The following is a 17,450-nucleotide window of genomic DNA, read 5'->3' as shown; positions in this document are numbered from 1 at the left end:
GGTTCTCCTGAGCACTCTTTCCCTCCCTCGTTCTCTCAGTGTCGGCTGTGTGTGTGTTTCCGTCTAATTGCACACGCAGGACAGGGTTTCTGCTGTATGTGTGTTAAGACAAAGTCAGTGACAAACGAAACGCATTATTAGGAAATAACTTTAAGTCAACTGTCAATAATTACAGGCATTTATGCACCTAACTACAGTGAATTATAAGCTCCGGTCCCACTGTGGGCAGAATTGCAATGAGGAGAACCTTTATTAACCTCTATTAAGACCAGGTGCAAATGCAAATGCCCATGATCAGATGTCATTATTCAAATACAGATTGCAAATTTATATGAGGTATCACCCCATATAAATGCTAAACAGAACTGATTCCGGGCTGAAATCGTCCGAAACTCCCCGAAAACTTGGTTAATCTGGAAAATCTTGAGCACAAACTGGCTCACAGTTCCTCCTCTGGCGCTGGAGCAGAGCAGCGATGAGCCTGACTCAGGTGGTTACCTGGGATACAAGCACATCTCTGTGATCAATAATGGATAAAGTTACAACTGGGGTGATCTCAGGTCATTGGTAATATCTATAAATATATGAACGTTTCTGTTGTGAACCTGTGATGGAGCAGTGTCACACCAACACTTTCTCATTCCCAGTGTGTCACATAATGCTGTTTTGTCAAGTCTGAGAGATTCGCTCAAGGTGTCCTTTGGCGTCAGTCCCACCTGCGTCAATATTCGGGGCCAATAAACATACAGGAGTTTTTTTTACAAGTTTCAAAGAGCCACATAAAGGAGGCTGGACGGTCAAATTCAGTCACGGCTTTCACTGAGGAGACCAAGGTTTGTGTCCTTTGTCCACTATTTTTCCATTTAGTTGCCGACCTGCTTTAACTCACTTTAATTTCCTTTTCACTCATTGTTTGGTTAAGGCACCAACACTACTTAAATCTAGGAAAAGATCATGAGTTGGGTAAAAAAAAAGAACATCCTTTCACAACATCAACCACATTACAATTTCTCATTTGCCTAAAAAGAAGCAACAACAACGACGCCAGCAGAGAACATTTGGCTACAAAATCATGGCATGTATTTAAACGTGGAAGTATTTTTATAGATTTATAAGCCTGTAGGGTGCTATAGGGTATCCAGTGTGTCCAAATGTGATGCCACGAGGGTCTCGATGCAGAGGGAGATGGTGACAAGTTGGCCCATCAAATCAAAAGGTTTAAAAGTAGAGGATGAACTTTAAATGTGGTTTTAGCTGTAAAATCTATCATCAAACACATTGGATTAAACACAGTCTTTGCACTTACACTCGTTATACTGATCATTAGTACTAATTTATGTCATGCCGAATGACTTGACCGTACTTTCACACTTTACTGCTTCTTGTTTTACCACCTATATGTTGTTTAGCTGTACCACCTGGACTCTGTTGTCCTTTTCAGTACGTATTTTTACGTATAAGTAATGTGAATTTTTATGCATATTTTGAAGTATTGCATTGAATGAAAACAGCAAAATTTGAAAAACCTTCAAAAAATCGAGAAACTCAATTTCACTACTAAATACTGACTTTATTTGACATTTTTGAAAAACAACTGAGCTTGTTTCCAGTTCGTGACTCCAACGTCTTCCACCCTGTTCATCGCAGCATTGCAGTCTTTGTGTAGCAAACAGTTGAACTAACACGACTAATCGAGTGTTGCCGCTCCTTTTCTTGTCTTCTCGTGAAACATGGACGATAGCTACTGCAGTGAAAGAAAAATTATAACTTTTCCGATTGCAAACTACTTCTGAAGACGGAAAGGCTTGTTGATTTTTCTCTTACAGATAGTGAAAGTTTTGTTTGTTTCTTCTTCCTCTTTGAGGTTTTTTTTTATCAGTCGGCAAACACCACATTTTGTTTCCCACTTCTTCTACTCTGTTTATTGCAGCCATGCATTGTGTATAGCGCCACCTTCTGACGACACCATGCAGCCTCCACAGCAGTTCATTGAAACAAGCCTAATTAGCATTTTCTCTCTTTATTTTTGCCACATTTCCAGAGTTTGCTTCAAATTTCCTTGACAATATTATGGAAACACGGCTACTGGCTTAGGCTTTTCCTCGACACTCCTCTCATCTTTTCCCTCCTCTTCCTCTCCTCCTGTTTTTGGGGCTCAGAGATAAGATCTCCCTCAAAAGCAAACTTTGGAAGACATCTTAAAGATCCCCACTGTCACTTCAGCTTAATGCAGCCCTCTGGGCGTGCAGTACAAACACACATATGCACACGTACACACACGGCCTCCCACTAATAACAGGGGCAGGGAGAAGCAGCCTGGATTTGAGGACTCGTAAACACACTTCATTCTCCCAACAATTCTCTTTGATCTTTATCAAACGAAACAGTTTCCTTGGTGTATTTCGTGCTTCCGTCTCTTAACTTGAACACAGTGCAATGCACTCTTCCCGCTTCGATTTCCCCACCCATAAATAAAATGAGAGCACATTTGGATTTCCTGACTGTGGGCTTTCAGTCGGCCGATCACTGCCACGTCTGACAGATCCATTAATTCAGAAGTGTGCTAGCAAGTTCTGGTTAACCGTTTCTGGAGGCTACATGTTTACATCTCAGTGCAGCCAGTTTTGCATATCTAATCAAATTGGGTTTATTTTTAGCAGCATGCCGGGGTGGTAGACCTGCATTACTTATGTTTTTGAAGGGCTTAAATTGACTGTGACAGCTGCTTTTTTTTAAAACCAAATTTCAAACCCCCCAAACTGCACTCAGCAAAACTTCTGTGTGCACTGTTTTAGTGGCTGTTTAACTTAAAGAGAGTTCAAGCCGTCCTGTTAAGGGTTCCCGCTTCCTGTGTTCACAGAGAGAGATAGGAAAAAAAAAAAAAAAAATCATGCCCTTCAGTTTCTGGATCCCATGGTCCATAATGATCTGATCTCTGTCTCCCATAGGCGGGCCGTTGCTATGGCAACCTGATGACGCTCTGAGGCAGGATGGGGAGAAGAGGGAGGGAGGGGTAGGGAGATGAGGAAGAAGGTAGCTGCACCAAAGATTGACTGTGTTTGAGCAGATGACTCACTCGGTTAAAAAAGGGGAAGAAAAAAAAACGTGTGTGGCACATTTACAGTGTTTGCTTTCTGCCTCGCACAGCAGCTGTGGCCGAGTTCAGAAACTATTTTGGAGGAACTCTGTGCGCGTCTGTGTGAGACGATAAGCCGAGGTGGATTCTCACACACAGTATAAAGGAAATAGTTTTAAAGGGTGCTCGACATGACTGACTTCAGCAAATGAAAAATATGATTTATGATCTGGAGAAACAACGGAGCTCAAACTATCATGTGCAGAGGACCGAGTCCCCCCCCCCCCCCTCCATCCTCCATCTATAATGCCTTCTACACCCTTGCATGACTCCCTGCCTCTGCTTCTGCCCTGCTGTTGCCATAGCGACCACTCGGGTACAGACTCAAAACAACTTACTGGCAAAAAAAAAAAAAAAAAAAGGAAAAAGGAAAAAAAAAAGAAACCCTACGCTTTACCTTTGGATGTCAACTGTGCTGGATGAGGCTCCTTAGGTCTGTGATTCTACACAATTATCACCGTGTCTCAGTTACAGACATCATAACGAGCAGATCTGTTTCCTCTGCAGACGTCTGCCTTGATGCATTTTGCAGTGATGCCTGTGACCTGGAAATTTCTATGCTTCCCATTTATAATGATCTTACTCTGGAGACACAGTAATTGCACACAGGTTCAGGTCTTTTGTGCTTTGTTTTTCATTCATTAGCTTTGTTTGCTTCATTGTATGATGGTTTTAGGGGCGTGCATGTGAATTCACGACACACCGAAATAGACCTGCCTGAAGATAAGTCTGCTTAGTAGGGTTTGTTTGTTTTTTTGAAATCTTAAGCAGTCTGTACTTTTTATATTTGTATTTATTTCATATTTAGATTTAGATTTTACCCAGAATCTGCAGATAAAGGAAAGAAACTACACGCTGGATGGATACAGTTTGATGTTGAACAAGGACACTTTGACGTGTGTCTTCATGTTCTTATCTTGTGTAGTTTAAGTTTTAATAATCTAATGATGCTGAGATATTTAAACCCTGTTGCTTGGGGACAGAATCTCATCCCATCCACGGCTCAAAGGGAGCTGAAGCAGAAGTTGAAGCTCATGATTTACCAGTCGATCTGCATTCCAGTCCTCACCTGTGACCATGAGCTCTGGATAGTGACTGAAAGAATGAGATTGCAGATACAAGCAGCCAAATTGGGTTTCCTCTATAGGGCGGTCGGGCTCAGCCTCAGAGTGAGGGTGGTGAACTCAGACATCCTGAGGGAGCTCGGAGTAGAGTCGCTGCTCCTTCGTGTTGAAAGGATCCAGCTGAGGTGGTTCATGCATCTGATTAGGATGCCTCCTGGGTGCTTTCCTTTGGAGGTTTTCCAGGCACACCCAACTGGGAGGAAACCCCTGGGTACCACCCAGGACTCACTGGAGGGGTTACATGTCTCATCTGGCCTGGGAACACCTCAGGATCCCCCAGGAGGACCTAATAATGTGGCGAGGGAGATAGAAATCTGGAATGCCCTGTTTGCTCTGCTGCTTTCAATGGTTTGCCACTGCACCGCGCCAGTTAGGAAGCTTGCAGTGGTCAGCGCTTTTATTATACCAAAGATTTCCTACACTTGCTGTTTAATTTGTCTTGTAACACGTCCTGCCTATTGACTTGCAACACTTGCTTTTATTAGTAAAAATCTTTTTTTTTTCCTTCTTTAAAAAGATTTTCCCTGTTAGTGTTTACTTTTATGCACAAAATTACCAAGTCAAATTCCAGACACATGAAAACCTGCTTGGCAATTAAAGTGATTCTGATTCAGAGTTTGCATTGTGATCAAAATGGATAATTCACTGAATAAACTAGCAGGGCTGCTGCACTTCACGATCCAGATGTTTGGCAACAACTGAAATTTTCAATGCTGTAGTTGTATTTTGCAACATTTTACTTTGATTTGCAGTATCTTTTTCATCATGTGTATTTTTTTTCAGTATCATGTGCATGTTATTATTTTGGGCTGCAAGGCCAAAGTTTTTTGTCATCAAGTGTAACGTTTCACCTATATTTTTTATTATATGGAAAATTTTAATTTCATGTGCAATATTTCATTATCATGTCTCATTTTTAAAAAAAATCCTGTAACATTTCAATGTCATTTGCACCACTTTTTTCTTACCGTGTACAATATTTCAAAATGATTCGCAAAAATTTTACTTCATGTCTAACATTTCACCTTGATTTACAATATTTCTTTTTTATCATCATGTCTAATACTTTAATGTCATCTGGAATATTAAAAAAATAAATAAATAAAAATAATGTTTCACAATTCACTTTGATTTGAAATATTTTTTTGTATATGAAACATTTACATTTCATGTGCAATATTTCATTATCGTATCAATTTCCTTTATTTTATCTTTTGCACTTTTTTAAATCATGTCTAATACTTCAGTGTCATCTGCAATGATTTTTTTAGACTCACATGTAGCATTTCACTCCAGTTTGCAAATTAATTTTATGATGTGTAACATTTTAATTTTAATTTAAATTAACTTAAAAAAAAAAATCATGCACAATATTTCAAATGGATTTTTTTCATTATGTGTAACATTTCACTTTGATTTACTTTTTAAAAAAAAATCATGTCTTATACTTCAATGTCATCTGCAATCATTTAAAAAAATCACTTGTAAAATTTCACTTTAATTTGCAATTTTTTTTAAAAATTACATGTAGCATTTTAATTTCATTTACAAAACTTGAAAAAATGCACAATATCTCAAATTGATTTTCACATTTTCTTTCATTATGTGTAACAATTCACTTTGATTTGCAGCACTTTTTTCAATTTCACGTGCATGCCATTTTTTTATTTTATTTATTTTTTTTATCATGGGTGATGCTACTGCCTCAACATCACTGCAAGTATTACTTTTTCCACTCTAATCTTATATACCGGCTTACTTATATTTCTATTTTCAGTCATGCATGTTGTACATTTCTAGTAGGAACTGCATCCCTCATGTTATAAAAAGTTCTTATCTTATCCTCTCTTATCTTTCCACCTCTGTGAAAAAAAAAATTCAGGTGGCGCCCTCTCTCAGCCTGACTCGTTCACCAGGAGATCCGGAGTGAGCCATCCTGTCGACGCAGGAGACGATCTCGGGCTTACACCTTCCGTACACAATGGCATTCTTTCAGTGAACACGGCTCCCTCTAGGACCCGGGGCGGGCTCCGGGGGAAGTCCTCTGCTGCTGGCGGGGCAAGGCAGGCAGCAACACACACACACACACATACACACACACTGACACACACACACAAACAGACACACACTCACCGACAGAGGAGAGAGAGAGACACACACACACACACACGGAGGGATAAACAGAGAGAGACTATAGGAACGCAGCAGCAGCAGCAGCAGCGGCGGCAGCGGCGGCGGCAGCAGCGGCGGCGGCGGCGGATTTTTTTTTTGGTGTGTGTGTGCTTGTGTGTGTGTGTGTCGGTTCAACGCTCGCTCGCTCGGTGGTTAGAAACGACTGGCGGGGCGGACATGGAGGGGCTCGGGAAAAACGCTGGGAAGTGACCGAAAAGAAGCACCGAAACGAGAGGAGAGAGAGAGAGAGAGAGAGAGAGAGAGAGGGGGGAGAGAAAAAAAAGAGACGGAGTTGCAAGGAAGGAAGGAAGGAAGGAAGGAAGGAAGGAAAGGAAGGAAGGAGGTGAGAAGTCTTGACAGAGGAAGAGTGTGAAGAAGAAGAAGAAGAAGAAGAAGAAGAAGAGGCTCGTCTGGAAGCAGCCAAGGATCCTAAGGTGACTTTATGAGGCTTTTTTGTGTGTGTGTGTGTGTGTGCAGGTTTGGGAGGTGTGTGTTGACATGTGCACTTTAAAGGGAAGTGTGGAGGTGTGTGTGTGTGTGTGCAGCCTATATATATATTTATATGTACATGCACAGTGTGAGTTATTATAAGGCTTGTTTTTCCACATGCTAAAAAAAGGGGGGGTCCAACCAAAGTGTGTAAGTGAGCTGAAGTGACCGCTGTAAACTGGAGTGAAGGGATCCAAAGGAGTGGATACTTTTTTTTTTTTTTTAAGGGAACAGCCAGATCCTATTCCAGCAAAACACACTTCTCTGGTTAAGTTGACACACACAAAACAAAAGAGAGGGGCATAACACAACACTCCTATTTTAAGAGTCCATTTTCTTGCTTTTTCTTCCACTCTGAGGAGTTTTTTAGTGCAGCGGGCAACAGTTTTAAGAGAAGTAGTAGCAGCAGCGTCTATGTTTTATTATATATATATATGTGTGTGTGTGTGTGTGTGTGTGTGTGTGTGCCATAGACAGCAAACAGGTTGAGGGAGGCAGATCTGATCAGACGCACAGCAACAGAGGAGAGAGCGTGGCACAGGCTGAGCAGCAGCACATTGGATTACACACAGACGAATACACTCGCAGACACACACACACACGCACACACACACATGCAGTGATGGCCAGGAGAACAGCTGGGAGAAATGTGTGTGTTGCCGAGAGCCTTTTCACTTTAATGCATGCGTCTGCCTTTTGCACGTGCGAGGACTGTTTGCTTTTTTATGTGTGTGTGTGTGTTATCTTGTTGCCCACTGTGTAAATATATGTCTGTAGGAGGTGAGGGTCAGATGACCAAGAACGAGGCAAGATGAGGAGATTAATCCAGGAGACGAGAGGATAGGGATGATGATGATGGTGGTGATGATGGTGGTGATTTTAGGACGAGGAGGAGGAGGAGGAGGAGGAGAAAGTGAAGGAGAGCGGGGCTGACATGCTCTCTCCAGGAGTGCTCAGAGTGCTGCTCATTCATAATTCACCTCCATGGCAAACGTTCATTCACATATTGACCCCCCCATGGCTGCGCTCAATGGAGTTCTCGCCCCTCCACCTCTTCCCTGTCTCTCAATGGACACCCCTGTGGCGCGACGTTCAGTTAGCCCGCTTCTTCTTCTTCTTCTTTTTTTTTAACACTTTGGAGACAGTCAGAGAAAAGCCTCCGCTGTTGCTTTTTTTTTTTTTTTTGGCTCAGCTCTGATGTGAGATTGAATTGTGTAAATTGAATATTGAATTCAGACTCCACCCTAGACACAGATAATTGGTATGGATGGATCAGTGGGTTAGTGCTCTCACTACAACTGTTGTTTGTCTGATTCCCTCAGCACGGCTAAAACAGTCCATAATGGATCTATAATTCATGTGTGAATGAATTGAATAGCACGCGTTTTGAATAAAAGCAGCAGCTAGACAGTTTTCTTGGATGCCAGCTCATGATTTATTCAGCATAAATACTCAAAAATGGCCGTTTTAATATTTCTGATTGTACTAGCAGTGCCTGGAGCTACACAATAACCCACCGCTGTGCTCTGGTCAGCTGTGGCTTGGAGCCATATGGCGGTGTGTCTAAAGTGCACTGTCAGAAAAGAAGGGTACAGCAGAGGCTACGGCACATTTAGTTCTGAAAGGTAAACACTACAGAAGTGCACCTCATCAGCAAAAGTGATAAAAATACCCTGACTTCTTAAGTTTTATTCCTATGATGGAGCATATTTACTCTGGGAAAAGAGGACACTGTGTGAGGGTGCAGAAATGTTTGTGTTGCTGAACCACATTACAGAGGAAATGTGTTTTTTCCTTTCCTAAAGACACAGCACATGTCTGCAGCAGGAGTTGAAGCACTTCTGTCTCGGCGTAGTAGATTGCTGCTTCTGCCGCTTTCCATCGTCGAGGGTTTGATTCCCACCGGATCAAAGCGCACCAAATATAGTTACACTAATTAAAGTCATTGTTAACCAACCCCCCAAACTCCCCCCCTTCGCTGCGAAAAAATGAAAGAAAATTCAAAATTAAAGCAGCTCGATCCATTAACCAGAGATCCCTGGGTCAATGAGAAGCACAAGCTGCACTCAAATAACCTTGTAGCTCCTTTAGATCTGCAACAATTAATCAATTAGTTGGCGACTGTGAAGTTATTTTAACTATTTCAACTATTTTGAGAATCGATTGATCTGTCTGGGTAGCTTTTTATGAAAAAAAGTTGATTCAAGCAACTTCAATATGAACATCTTTAGGTTTTTTTTACTCTTCTGTGACAGCAGTACACTAATTATCTTTGGATTTCGGACAAAATAAGACACTTGAGGACTTCGTCTTGGGCTTTGATTAACATTTTTCACCATTTTGTAAACCTAACTAATAGATTAATTGGAAAAATGATCAACAGATTAATCGAAAATGGGAATAATTGTTGGTTTCATCATACAGCAAGCACACTTCCTTTCAAAATATGACACTAAATAGATATTCATGCCAACATAATCAATAGTTAAGCACTCACTTAACTGTTTCTTTAATCTTTCATCCAGCAAAATCCTGCCTGATGGTTTAAAAGTTGTCATTTCCTTCAGTAGAAGTTTAACAAACTGTACACAAGTGTTCATCTCAACCACACTTGTCTTCATTTTTCTGCCACTCTGACTGGAATTAGACAGTTTTTGTGCTGTAATGCACCTTCATCACCGTGTTTTGTGGTGAAGCAATTGCACAGTGGCTACATGAGTTGTATATTTAAAGTTACAGTGCAGGACTTTAACATATAAATGATTCTGTGACATTCAAGCCCAACGCAATGCTGGTTAAACCCACGGATGTTTCAACCAGGTGCAGTTTTTAAATGTGGTTTCTGTGGCACATTTACACACCGCTTTACCAGCAGCTAGACGCATGTTACGCCAGCTATCGGTGCACCGGGGTCAAAGAGGGAAGCAACTGTAGTGATGGAGCAGCAACTAAGGTGGAACATGTGGAGAAAAACCCCAGGAAGCATCTGATGCTCCACATACAAAAGACGCTTCATAGGAAGGATTACAGTCGAAAAACGAAAGGAACGGACAGCGATGCACGCGCTGTAAACATACCGTCACTAACAAAAGTTCCACACTGCAGCTTTTCCCTCCTAAATGATGAGTTTTTTGGCAGCCAGCAGCTGCCTCGAATGCAAATGCTTTCAGTGTCTTTCAGCTGACTTATGATCTTTTAAGGCTCAGCAAGGGTCTAAACATTGACAGCAAGCTGAGAGAAAGTTTTAGGATTAACAAAAACTCTTTCAGTGCCAGTGCTTTAGCGTTAATTGACCGACTGTGTCATTTGACTCCAGAATAAAACAGCATAAGTTGGCAAATATGTACCAGAATTTATTGAATATGTGGCTTCTGGATGAATGGTGCATCTTTTATTTGGAAAAAGTGTCGTCATGGACTCGCCGCTGCGATGCTTAATTAATTAGAGTGTAGAAGAAGGCTAACAGGAAGCAAATCCGCTCACACTGTGTATTTTCCACTCAGACGCGGGACTCATATGACTAAGTTTGCGGTCATTAATTTAAATTGTGAATAGGTTTTGATTGGTGAACTTTGCCTTTCATGTAGAGTTCATGTGCTAAAACAACTGGAGAGTTAAAAGCAAGGGTTTTAAATTGCAGTGGAAACACAGCCGGGTCTAAGTGGCCGAGATGGCTTAGAAGACTAATGCTCCTCTGTATCCCCCAGGTTATAATTGTCTTCAATAGGCCTCCTGCTGATTTGAAATGGACTCATTGTCCACAGTGCTGGGCACCTCTGCTCAATTAGCCTCTCCCCACTTAGTCATGCTGAGCTATTGCTGGTCGCATCCTGGCGTAGTGGCGGACAAGTACGCGCGCATAAATACTGACTGACACATGCAGACGGACCGACGCGCACGCGCACTATCATGCATGGAAAGACGTCAGCGGGTGTAAAAATAGAGCTTATAAATAGGGGGGAAAAAGTGTTTTATGTTTACAAGGGGTGATGTCATGTTTGGTTTAGATCCATCGCTGACGTATCGGAGGGCAGCTGTGGCGAGTATCAGCCTGCTCGGCTTTGGCTCGGTTATCTGGTGCTTTTTCGGTGCTTTTAAAGGAGCAGAGTTCAAGGAGTTGCAGTTTGTGTCGGTGTGTGTGCGCATCTCCGTCTGCTTGTTTGTGTGTTTTCAGCGGTGGAGGCATGCACACGGTGACGCTGCTCTGGTTGCCAGGCAACACAGGAACGTGGGTGGAAGGATTTCCTGTCCTTAGGAAGCTTTGTTTATAAGTGGGGGGGAGAGAGAGAGAGAGGGAGAGAGTGTGTGTATGTATATGCATGCTCGTGTGTGTGTGTGTGTGTGTGCAGATCTCAGTGTGCGTTTTCAGCAGTATGCTTGAGTGCTTGTGTGTTTTTAATGCACTCTTTGCCTGAAGTAAAAAGTGCTACAGAAAAGTCATCTAAGACACGCGCACATTCACACACTGTACACACACACACACACAGAGAGGAGGCAAAAGAGAGAGAAAAAAAAGAAAAAGGTCCTTTCTAGTCTGTTGAGTTGGATTTGCGTTGCATAACTCCTGTAGCCGGGTCTGTTCGCAGCGCTCTGTCTCCTCCTCTTCTGCCCAAAACACTCTCGACGTGTCACAGCCGCCGCGCTCACGCCAGGCCGCCTCCCGCTAATGATGTCATCAGCATGCCTCAGTTTATGTCTCCTCTCACACATGAGATTGCAATTATGTGTTCTTTGCCCTTCATGCAATCACACACACACAGAAAAAAAAAAAAAAAAACAACAAAAAAAAAACACACACAGCATGTCTGTCCTGCAGGCGTTGGACCCCGTGATTACGTAATTGACATTGAGTGAATGGGATGACGTCAGCTTGGCTCTCTCTGACTCTCCTCTCTTTCTGGCCAGCTACAGTGATGTCATAAGTGGATGCAGCCATACGCTGTGTGTGCGCGCGCTGGCATGCACAGTCATGTGTGGAGACAAAAATGACCTCAGGAACCATCTGATTTATATAATGACTCCACTCCTCCCCTTCTTTCCCCCCCTCTGTCTTCTTTTCACTTAAAACTTCGCAGCTGATGAGACACTTTTATCGGCCTGCGTGCATCGTCGGTAGAAACCTGCCTCCACACATTGTTTCAGCTCGTACGTCCTCATGAGAGAGGCTCTGTTTGAAATGGATACCCCAGTGTCTCGCAACTGGTAACTCCATCGCCTCGTTGCCCTCCGTCTGCGACCGTCTGACCTTTTGTTGATTCTCATCCCGAGACTCGCCAACAATCACAGGCGGGCAGTGAATGAAAGGAGGTTTGGTGAGGATGTGGAGGGGTGGGGGGCAGATGAGATGATGCCTGCACAGATACTGTACTCGCCAGTTTTTTTTATTTTTAGCAAGAGAAAACACGTCGTCACGGAGAAAGAGGAGCGATTTCAGCGGTCGGCCTTCCTCGACGCTCCGCAGAAGTGTCTGTTTTTAGCTCGGCGTTTGAGCTACGGGGTTTTTAAGCACAGAGGAAGACTGCGCTATTTGTGTCTTTTGGGGTTGAATAGGCCGCCTGTTGTGTTTCTACCAAGTGTTGTGGTTGAAGCTCTGAACGGCAGCCATCTAACGCTGGATGGGAGAACTGGGAGCTTTTAACGGCGCACACGCAGACACACAAACGCACTCCCGTCTTTCTTGCTGTCCTCTCTCTCTCTCTAAACCTCAAACCGCAAACTGTAGGGAAATCACACCACACACTGACTTAAAGGTTTATGAACTGGTTTAAACACACACACACACACGCTCGCAAAATATGCAGATTTTCCTAATAAACTGATTAGCATTAGCGCGGCGCGGCTAAGGCCAAACCACAAACAAGAGAGCTGTACATTTCACTAACCACACAGCGGCTTTAGCAGCACTGTTTGATACCACTGTGCAAATACGCGCGCAAACAACAACAACACACTTTCAAACAGCTAGTCCAAATGATGCTCACACTTGGGCGAGCAACAAGTTGGACATATATACACAACTACAGTAATTACACACCGTACTCATGCACGAGCTTCAACCTCTCCCCCCCCCCCAGGAGTCTTAGGGCCTGAGTCAGCGTCTGTGTGTCCATGCGTGGGCCTGTTCCCTGGCAGTGCGAGGGGAAAAAATACCTTCCCGTATGATGTAAACACCGAGGTCCCTGTTTGTGTGTGTACATGTGTGCGAGTGTGACTGGCATTCTCCGAGATAGGGCTCACCCTCCCTCCCTCCTTTTTCCCGTGACAGTTTTCCAAATTATTCCACAATGCCGTGCAGTTTCTTTTTAAAGATAAGTCTCTCCCCTTTCCACCGCGCTCGCCGACGTGTGACATCACCGGCTTTAAAAGGGAAGGCAAGGCGAGGTAAAGACGGCAGGCCGCTCGCTTTTTTAACTCGATTCATAAAAATGGCTTTTATTGATTTTGTGATGGTTTTAGTGCACGCAGCGCTTTGTTTTTGAGTAATGCCAAACAAGTGAACTTCATTATTTTGACTGGTTCGTAGAAAATATTACTATCGAGTGTCGAGTCTATTGTTTTTTTTGTGTGTGTAGTTTAATATGAGTCACGCATTAAATGTGTTTGTGTACATATGAGAAAATGTCAAAGTGACTGTGCTTATAGTGTAACAAATAACTCATGAAAGAACATTTAAATAATCCTCGTGGTGTTTCTTTTTTTTTTATTATTATAAAGAATAGGGAAACAATATGCTTGACACAACATCAGATTATTGCAGCTACGATGTATGAGTGTACTGACAGCTGCAGGAGATAACCTAAAGAGCTACAGCGGCGACTTACACAGTTTGGCAGAGACAGATTACAGAAAGAGAATCGACAAAATCAACAGCAAAATGGCTAAAACATGCTAAATTTAAGTCTCTATTATGGGTCAGCCTCAAAGAAATTTCCACAGTGCAACTCAGCCGGGTTTCTTCAGTGGTGGAATGTAACTGAGTACTTTTACTCAAGTACAAGTTTGGGCTCTGATTGTTCCACTTCTACTCACCTACATCTCAAATATTTTTGATCTGACAGCTTGAGTTGCTCTAAAAATGAAGATTTTCAAACACAAGAACTTGCTACATATAATGAATTAAACAGTCGAAACCTTCAGTTGATTAATTCATTAGCGAACTGACAGAAAGTTGGCAACTGTTTTGTTAATCATCTTGAGTAAATCAAATTTTTTTTTTTTACATACTAAACAGTCAGTTAATTAATCTACAAAATGATCAGCAGATTAATCCATAATGAAAATAGTTATTACTACACAAAGGAGCTCAAAATTAGCTCCACCTCAACCGACGACTGCAGAATGTAATGTTAAAACAGTCAAAGGAACATTTTTCTGCATTGAATGCTTTCACTATAAATGTTTTCAGCGCATTCTCGTGATGGCATTTTTGTAAGAGAGCACTTGTACTTGGTCTTACTGCTTGTCTTTAAGTGAAGGATGTGAATACTTCCTCCACAGTTTCTTTTAAACCCAGATTTTGTAACTCTGGCTTTTTGTTGTAGCCTCCAAGCTCAACACAAGACAGTCATCTGTGGTTATTTTTTCAGGCTTGACTGAGCCAGTGCCGCAAATGACATTATAAAACTATTTTCACTGCACGACAAGACCAGGCTGTTAGCCGCTGAGTTCATTTTTGACACGACAGTTTAACGCTTTAAAACATGAGGCTCCCTCTAAATACACCCATTAAGGGGGATTGGCAGGATGGAAGAAGTATCTTAACTCAAACTACTAATACCACAGCATAGAAAAACTCTTTTACAGTAAAAGCCCTGCGTTTAAATACAAAAGTAAAGTATAAATTGACCTAATGTATCTACACTGTAAGAAAAAAGAACATTTAAATAGTTTTCACTATAATTTTTAAAGTAATTTGCAGTTTTTTTTTACAAGTTTCTTTATTTTCTTTTTAAATTACAGCTAATAACTAGTAAAATAACGGAAAAAGTATTGAATTACATGTTAACCTCCAAAGAGTCTGTATTTTTATTATTGTTATTATTATTATTTTATTCCTATTTTGACAAAAGGTGATTTGCTCTTTTACAATATGCAAAGTTACACTGTGTTACTAAATTTAAATCAGCTGCAAGTATTTTTTTTAAAATTCTTATTTGTTATTTTCACTATTTTCCCATTTTCTGAACGTTTCAGTGTTCCACTGTTTTTTAACATGCTTCTTTTTTTTTTTTTTTACACCCTCCATCTATTTTAAATCATTTTTGACCAGTTTTAAGTCCTTTTGGACACATTTCAAGTGATTTTGGTCATGTTTCAAGTCAATTGGGACACATTTTGAGTTATTTTGAAGATGTTTTAATTAATTTGGACAACTCTGAGGTTTCAGGAATTTAAATTATAATCACTTGAAGGATTTGTGGCACCTTTCAGCAGGACATGTGAACAAAAACTGGGGGAAAAAAACATATTAATTTGCATATTGACTGTAAAAAAATAAAAAAACTACTCCAGACCAAAATTGCACATAACGGCCACATCAAAAATCTGTACTTTTACAAATAGGAATTTGTCCTTGTACAATGTGTGGCCATAAATATACACTTTTACTGTATTGAAATCAACTACAAATAGTATTAGCAGTGCAGAGAATTTCACCATTTTTTACGTTTTTTCTGTAGCACCCTTTCTGCCATCTTTTTTTTTTTCTCCTTCAGTGTAGTTACTTTCCATCACTACTAATCAGACGGGTGTATCGCTGCCTAAAAACTCTTCATCACACAGCTTCTGCAGAGGCCCGCATTTCCAACCCAGCTCACTGTTCCTGTTTTGAAGCATCAGTGTGCACAAAGGGATGGAGGCAGAGAGGACAGGAGCCGTGTTCCTCTGATAACCTATAAAGAATTCAGCACACAGATGGGCTGAGCTACCTGCAGTCCTGATGAAACACACTTTTTTTTAAAGTTGTAGTCAAAGTCACTTTCCTGATACTGTACTTGTGTTAATGTTTGGTGACTCTCTGCGGGGGCTGGCGGGACGGACTGTGTTCAGAGTCAAAGAGTGTTTAATGGTTATCTTATTTAGTTTATGACAAAAATGGAAACAGCACTTAAAAGGCTGGTACATATGGGGTAAATTTTTGTGTATTACCACAACGAAGGACCAGTTAGGTATATTTTATCTTATCTTTAACCAGGAAAAGATACCACCCCCTTAAGAACAATGCCTTTTCTCTTTTAACATATTTTTTGAATATCAATACAACTTGTACACAAATCGTACGTTTAAGACATTTTGTAATCCACCCTCACAAGTCACTTTGTGCAATACAAACTTTTCACTTGTGCATAACTATATTCTCAAATTTAGTTATTATTTACGATAGTTGCTCTGACTTTAACTACAACTTGAATGCTAGCTAACACATATAGAAGTTGTTTTTTTCTTTTTAAGCTTGAAGTATTGCCAATTAATTTACAAGTAAGGGGCCTTTAGGACAAAGGTTATAGCTTAACTTTGTTGTCATTGATATTTCAATTCTACACATACAGAAATTTAAATCAACAGGGATGTTTTGCCTACAGTGTCAAAGAATTCAAGCTAGCTAGCTCGTGCTACAGCAAGCTAATATAGCATAATGTGATTAGCTTAACATGAAGTCAACTATTTAGCCAGTGCTCCAGCAAGTTAACATAGCATGATGCTAAAACCTTAAAATAAAGTAGTAACTTAGTTAGCTAGCTAGTGCTACAACAGTACCACTAACATAGCATAGCATTATTAGCTGAACATAAAGTCAGATACTTAGCTAGTATAAATGCAAACTAATATAGCTTAATGTTATTAGCTTAGAACAAGGTGATAACTTGGTTAGCCAGCTAGCTATAGCTGCAGTAAGCTAACAGAGCTTAACACTATTACATTAACATAAAGTCAGCTAATAAGCTAATGCTACAGCAAACAAATGTCGCTGTAGTAGTAGATACTGTATATAATTGATTAGACATCTGTCATTAGTAAGGCTAGAGTATTAAAAATGATTATTGATGAACATGGGGGCGTCTTCCCGCAAAAGTCCTAAATTCTACATTTTTACATATTGCAGAAATAAAGTTGTTATTTTGTGTTCAAACCAATGGATAATTCTCTACATGAATCTCATCATAACAGTAAAAAAAAGTCTGTATTTGTATTTTTCTATTTAAAAAAACGAGAATATATACCATCTTACCTCAGAACCAGTTCTTCCCATTTCTTTACACCAGTGAAATGATTTTAATACTATTTAAAGAGTAGTGAGGTCACTATCCACCAAGACACAGCTGAAACAAATACTTACTATATCTAAAGGTCAGGAGTGGTCATATTGTAGGGGGGCGTCTTACCCTGGTTTACCTTATTTACTCAACAGTAGCTTCAAGCAGACCCGCTCCCACGCTGCTAACTGTACCCTTTGGTTTCACTGTGGCGCGTGAACAATGGTGCAAGATTTATTGTGGTCTATTATGAAGCAGCGGCGCATTCAACACACC

General features: G+C 41.0%; 1 protein-coding gene across 1 annotated transcript in view; it reads left to right on the top strand.

Annotated features, from left to right (window-relative positions):
* The first annotated feature begins 6,507 nt into the window (after positions 1–6,507).
* ches1 (checkpoint suppressor 1) overlaps positions 6,508–17,450 on the top strand; it is a 76,615-nt gene continuing 65,672 nt past the window's right edge. The window contains exon 1 of the mRNA XM_008284081.1: positions 6,508–6,866. The gene's annotated coding sequence lies outside the window, so the exon portion shown is untranslated. The remainder of the gene's footprint in view (positions 6,867–17,450) is intronic.

The sequence above is a fragment of the Stegastes partitus genome, unplaced genomic scaffold (genome assembly GCF_000690725.1).
Source record: "Stegastes partitus isolate 25-593 unplaced genomic scaffold, Stegastes_partitus-1.0.2 Scaffold344, whole genome shotgun sequence".
NCBI classification, from domain to species: Eukaryota; Metazoa; Chordata; class Actinopteri; family Pomacentridae; genus Stegastes; species Stegastes partitus.
Note: the sequence above shows the minus strand (reverse complement) of the source record. Positions and strands in the feature narration are given on the sequence as shown.